This window comes from Neomonachus schauinslandi, chromosome 1 (genome assembly GCF_002201575.2).
Source record: "Neomonachus schauinslandi chromosome 1, ASM220157v2, whole genome shotgun sequence".
Lineage (NCBI taxonomy): Eukaryota > Metazoa > Chordata > Mammalia > Carnivora > Phocidae > Neomonachus > Neomonachus schauinslandi.
In genome coordinates, this window is record NC_058403.1 from 3,062,302 (window position 1) to 3,069,112 (window position 6,811).

Here is a 6,811-nt window from a genome sequence, read left to right on the forward strand (position 1 = left end):
GAGGAGCGGCCCGCCCCGCCGGCCTAGAGCGCCGCCTCATGACTATGCAGCTAGAGGCGTGGCCGGAGGGCACCACGCCCCCTCCGCTCGCTCTCGGGCCGGGAGGGGTTTGCGGAGCGGGCTCGGTGGGCGGAACCATCCGCCGCAGGCCGGCGGGGAGGGCGGGCCGAACCATCGCGTCAGGAGGCGCGGGCCACCCTGGGCGCGACCTGTGGCAGATGGGCCCTGGCCGCCGGGTGCCCTGGGAGCCAGTCCGAGCGGTCGCCCGGCACCCTGCGCGCGCCCCTTTGTGTGCCTTCTCCGGGCGGGTGCGCACGTGTTCCCGCTGCCCCCGGGGCGAGGGCTCCAGGGACCGCGGCAGGCTGGCCTCTTGCTCCCGCGCTCTGCCTTCAGCACAGCTGTCCCCCCGGGAGACCCACGCAGGCCCTATATGCGGGCAACGTGGCCTCCCTTAGGGGGACACGGAGACTTGTCTGCGTTCCGGGGTGGGCTTTCAGAGACTGTTGCGGTGCGCCCACAGGTCCCGCGGTGCCCTTGCCCTCCAAGACGCGGAGGCAAGGGCGAGCCTTCCCGGTACAGAGGCTGGGGATTTGTCTTCTGGCTGTTCCTTTTTTGCAGAAACATTCCCACCGCGTGGGATCGCTGTGCCGAGTCTATACACAGCTCGGAGCAGGGCCAGGATGGGAACCTGCGGCTGCAGGGTGCCTCGGCCAGGTCCAGCCTTGAGCAGCTCGGAGGACATCCCTCCTAAGCGCTCAGGACTTCACAAACACCGTGAACCACAGGCGAACTGCGATGTGGCTCTGCGGAACGGCGTTTTACAGAGAGAAGCTTGTAGCGAGGCCGGCGCGGGGGAGGGGGAGGGTGGGGAGGCCAGTGAGGCTCTGACTGGGGTGGGAAGTTGGAGGGGACCCCGAAAGTTCAGTGATCCAGACCAGCTACGGAATGTGCAGGGCCCAGTGCAAAATGGAAATGCAAGTTCCCTTGTTCAACAGTTCCTGAGATTTGAAGACAGGGACAGTACAACTCTAAACCGACTGTGTGGCTGTGCTTGTCCCCAAGCCATCCAACTGTCCCTGGCCTCTCTACTCCCCCTAGTCCCAGTCCTGGTCTGTGTTTTTGCTGGTTTTTTTTTTTTTTTTTTAAGATTTTGTTTATTTATTTGACAGAGACACAGCGAGAGAGGGAACACAAGCAGGGGGAGGGTCAGAGGGAGAAGCAGGCTTCCCGCCGAGCAGGGAGCCCGATGCGGGGCTCGACCCCAGGACCCTTGGATCATGACCTGAGCCGAAGGCAGACGCTTAACGACTGAGCCACCCAGGAGCCCCATGTTTTTGCGTTTTTGTTGTTTTGTTTTTGTTTCTAGTTACCTTGGAGTTTATTTAAACTAAGAGAAAAAGTGTAATGTTTTCATGCAATAGGTACTCAGTTCTTTAAATAACAATTCTGACAAACAACAGAAGGAGTTACGGAATGCTGCCCTTGTGATCCATACAAAACACCAACATTCTGGATTGTACATAATTTAAAGATATGTCACACACTTTTTGAAATACAGTAGTAGCCAATACATAGAGGCGTGCCTGAGGTGGGCATAGGGACGCAGTTCAGTAAAGAAAGAGAAATATCACACTGGAACTACCCAATTTCTTCAGAATCACTGAGCAAGAAAAGAGACATTAAACTTCCATACTGATTTTATACAATCTCCATACAGTATCTTGGCTCAAATCCAAGAGCAAAAGTGAAGACTCTTCACCTCTATTTTTGGTGAACAACTACATGGTAAACTTAGATGACTTTTGCCCCTGGATTTCACCTGGGAGTGTGGCCTTTTTAATTTTTTACTTACAAGTGGGCAGATTTGGCACTTTTATATTGATGATATTGATGTCACCAATGTTAGTATTTCTTGGGACCTGAGGAAGGTTCCCGTTCTTCCCAGCTGATACAGAATAGGCTGGAGCTCCCTCTAGCCAGCCTCAGATTTCTCCAGTTTATTGTGTGCATCAATTTGTGTAACGAGCTCATTCATGTTGGTCTCCAATAGCATTCCCCTCATCACTATTTCAGCAAGAATATTATGAACCTTGTCTACGTGGAAAAAATTAAATTCAGCTCATAGACATTTTCAAAACACCTGCCCAATGTTTCCACAAATACTTGAATGAGATCTAAGATGCCAAGTTCGCTTTCTGAAGAACACACAGAGAAGACAAAATATAAGGTTGCATAATGTCTATAAATCAGTTTGTTGTCAGAGCCTCCAGGTAACGTCGGGCTGGTAGAACTTGGAGAGCCAGGCTTCCCGAGGTTGTTGAAGATGATGATCCATCAAGGCTGAGAGGGACCTGGTAGGTACCAGGGGCCAGGGCAGGGGCGGGGTGCCTCGCCTGCCTCGGGATCTCAATGGCCATGCTTCCCCACCTGCCTGTCCCTCAAGAGTGCGCTCCGGAGGGGTTCTGGAACCTGGAGAGAGGACCTGGGTGTGTGGGGTCACACGAGAGCCCGTACAAGTCACAAGGCCCATGAGACCCAGGCCCTGCCCACCTGCCCTCTGGCCTGTGTGCTCTGGTCTTCTCACCTGTACCCCCTTGATCAGCTAAGCTTTCTTCCTTTCACTTTCCTTTCTTCCTTTCTCCCTCCCCCCCCCCCCCCCCCCCCCGGGGCTGTCTCCAGGGAGGGGAGGGGAGGGAAGACAAAGGGCTGGGAGCACCATCAGTAATCCCCTCCAGTTTTTGTGGCCCTGAGGCTCACACATTTGGGGGGTGAGGGGAGACTGCTTAAGAAAAATAATTCGAAATTAGTTGTGGAGCCTTGGAGGGGCCATGCTTCCTTGCTTCCCTTTGCCTCCAATCCTGGCTTCCACCCTAATGTTGAGAACCAGGTGGTTCCCAACAAAAAGAACATTTGTAGGTAACCAGCCATTCTGATTCTTCTTCTTCCATTTTTTTCCCCTAAAGTTTGTGACTCTTTTCCCAAGGACCATGTTTAGGTGCGTGAAATAAAAAGCCACCTATAATTGCTCATAGAAGTATGCAGGTGACAGCAGGCGCCATCATGCCAGGAGGCAGTGAGGAGGAGGCTGCAGGAGGTGGGGGGTGGTCATGGAGGTGGAGAAGTGCTTTGAGAGAAGCCACAGGGAGAGGTGGAAAGAACTCTGCCGAGGTGCCAGCCAGCCTGACAGAGCGGTATCTCAGGCTCAGTGGGGAGACGTAAAAGAAAGGTAAGACTTGGACCTGCCTGGCAAAGCTTATGATCTAGTGTTCAAAGCAAGCACCAACACTAACAGGGCACAGAGGTGCTTACCGCATTGCGCGTGGGGAGGATTTGATGTCAAGGCTGGAGGCCGGGGCGGGGGGGAGGGGGTCGGGCTCGAGCTGTCCTTAGCAGATGGCTAGGATCTGGAGGCATCAGTAAGAAAAATGATCAAGAAAACCACTTAAAAATAAGGGCAAGTCCCTTGGCTTATTAAGGCAGCCAGTGTGGCTGATGTGTAAACTGCCCCAGTTTGCACGGGTGGGCGGGGGGCCGGAAGGCACCAGCAGTGATGGGATGTAATGATGGGGATGAGCTTTTTAAAAATTTAAGTCGGAGGGCGCCTGGGTGGCTCAGTCAGTTAAGTGGCTAAGCGGCTGCCTTTGGCTCAGATCATGATCCGGGGGTCCTGGGATCGAGCCCCGCATCAGGCTCCCTGCTCAGTGGGCGGTCTGCTTCTCCCTCTCCCTCTGCCCCTCCCCGCTGCTCGTGTGCACGCTCTCTCTCTAATAAGTAAAAAGTCTTTCAAAAAAAATAAAAAATATAAGTCAGACCACATCACTGCTCAGCTCAACCCCTCAGAGAGCTCCATCATATTCAGAGTGAAAGAAAAGTCCTCACAGTAGCCGAAGGGGATCTACAGGACCCCCCACCTCTGACGTCAGCTCCTCTCCCCTCCCCCCCACCTCCCCCATCCTCCTTGCTGCTCCTCCCTCACTCCAGGCACATTGAGCCTCAGGGTATTTGCACTGTATACCCTCTGCCTGAAGCACTCCTCCCGGGGATATCTCCTTGGCCTCCTCCCTGAAGTAGTTCTCAAAATCCTTTCTCAAAAGAAGTTTAAAATTGCAAACTCCGGGCTGGCTCCCTATCACCTTACCCCTCTTTCTTCTCCAGCAGACTTGTGTAGCTACATGGAACATACTATGTAACTGTATAACTATGTAACTTATTATGTCAACTGTTTCACACGCGCTCTCCCCTCCCACACATACACATGTAAACACTAGAATGCACACTTCAGAAGAGCAAGAATTTTACTCTATTTTGTTCACTGATGTATGCTGAGCCCCTGGACTAGTGCCTGGCAAGCTATTTGTTGAATGCATGAATGAATGTTTCTAAGATCCAATGTATTGGTAATCTATTGCTTTGTAACAAATTACCTCAAACAAACAACACACATTTAACACACGTTTATTACCACAATTTCTGCTCGTCGGGAATCCAGGCATGGCTTGACTGGGTCCTCTGCTTCAGGGTCTCACGGGTGCCAGCCAGGACTGGGGGCTCATCGGAAGGCTCTGCTGGGGATGGATCCATTTCCAAGCTCATATGGTTGTTGTCAGGGTTCATTTCCTTGTGGGCAGATGGACTGAGGGTCTCAGCTCCCTGCTGGCTTTTGGCTGGAGGTCACCTTCACTTTCTTGCCACACGGACCTTGTTATGAGGAATTCATGATCTGGCAGCTTGTTTCATTAAAGCCAGCAAGGAATAGAGTCTGCTAGGAAGACAGAAATTACATTCTTGTATAGAATAATCCCAGAAGTGACATCTCATCACCTTTGCTGTACTCTGTTGGTTAGAAGCAAGTCACAGGTCCTGCTCACACTCAGGGGAGGAGATCACACAAAGACATGAATGCCAGGAGGAGAGGATCCCTGGGGACCATCTTAGAGGCTGCTCACATATGGCATTTTCTTTTTCTGTGTTAAAGAGACAGTTGTGGGGGCACCTGGCGGCTCAGTGGGTTAAGCGTCTAACTCTTGGTTTTGGCTCAGGTCATGATCTAAGCATCGTGAGGAGCCCAGCATCAGGCTCTGTGATAAGTGAGGATTCTGTTTGAGAGTCTCTCTCTCCCTCTGCCCCTCCCCCGGCTCTCTCTCTTTCTTAAATAAATAAATAAATAAATAAATAAATAAATAAATAAATAAATAAATAAAATCTTAAAAAAGAGAGAGAGAGACAGTTGTGGTATAATCAAAGGGACCCTGGGCTTGCGGTCCAGAGTCTTGGGTGTAAAGTCTGGCTTTGCCAACCACGTAAATTCCAAGGATGCGGTTTCATTCCCTGAGATTCAGTTCTCTCTGTCTTCAATGGGGACAATAGTACCTCTCTGAGAGGATTATGCAGAGGAGAAAATGGGGCTGCACATGGAAAGTTCAGGAGAGCCCCAGGACCCCAGGATCACGAGCTGGGAAGAGCTTGTGAAGAGCTCAGGCCAGGATGAGGGGGATCCCATACACTTTCATTCTCAGCCTTGGTTCTCTCAAGAGAACAATTCCAACGATGAAGTCCTAAAAGACTAGGAGACACTGTCCTCACCACCCACGCTTCCCCCTCAAAGGTCCCAGGAAAATGCAGCAGCAAAATGGCAGCCACAGCCAAACGTGGGGCAGACCAATTTTTTTTTCTTTTTTCTTTTTTAAAGATTTTTATTTATTTATTGAGAGAGATAGTGATAGAGAGCATGAGAGGGGGAGAGTCAGAGGGAGAAGCAGACTCCTCGCTGAGCAGGGAGCCCAATGCGGGACTCCATCCCGGAACTCCAGGATCATGACCTGAGCCCAAGGCAGTCGCTTAAACAACTGAGCCACCCAGGCGCCCTGGGGCAGACCAATGTTAAAAAATAATGTTGACCAAAGAAGGAATCCTGAGTCTCACACGATACACAACCAACGTGTGCCAAATGTCTTACTGAACTCAGTGATTGAATGACGGAACTGTGAGATGGAACAACCAGTTCAGAGGAAAGGGTGAAGGACAGACACACTTATGGGTCAGGAATACTGGAGTGGACTCACAAATTGTGCAAAACTGGCTTGGCAGGGGGGCGTGGGGTGAGGGTTGCCCCCACCACACCATGGTTTTCATGTCCATGGGCAAAAGTCATTAGCATCAGTGACCTTTTCATGTGTCTGTTGGCCATCTGGATGTCTTCTCTGGGAAAATGTCTATTCAGATCATCTGTCTTTTTTTTTTTTAAGTAGGCTCCACACCCAGCACGAAGCCCACTGTGGAGCTTGAACTCACCACCCTGAGATCAAAACCCGAGCTGAGATCAAGAGTCGGACACTCAACTGACTGAGCCACCCAGGTGCCCCATCTTTCCGTTTTTTAATTAGATCGTTTGTTTTTTTGTTACTGCATTTTATGAGTTCTTTACATATTTTCAGTATTAACCCCTTATCAGATACATGATTTGCAAATATTCTCTCCCATTCCATAGGTTTTCTTTTCATTTTGTTGATGGTCTCATTTCCTGTGCAGAAGCTTTTTAATCTGATGTAGTCTCAATAGTTTATCTTTGCTTTTGTTGCCTTTGCTTTTGGTGTCTGATCCAAATATTCATTGCCAAGACTGATGTCAGATAGCTTACCACATATGTTTTCTTCCAGGAGTTTCATGGTTTCAGGGCTTGCATTCAAGTCTTTAATCCATGTTTAGTGAATTTTTGTGTATGGTGTAAGATAGTGGTCTAATTTCTCCCTCCCTCCCTCTCCCCGCCTTTCTTTCTTTCTTTCTTTCTTTCTTTCTTTCTTTCTTTCTTTCT

General features: G+C 50.4%; 1 pseudogene; it reads right to left on the reverse strand.

Annotated features, from left to right (window-relative positions):
• Positions 1–1,844: 1,844 nt before the first annotated feature.
• Positions 1,845–3,314, reverse strand: LOC110571081 (annotated as a pseudogene).
• Between the last annotated feature and the right edge of the window lie 3,497 nt (positions 3,315–6,811).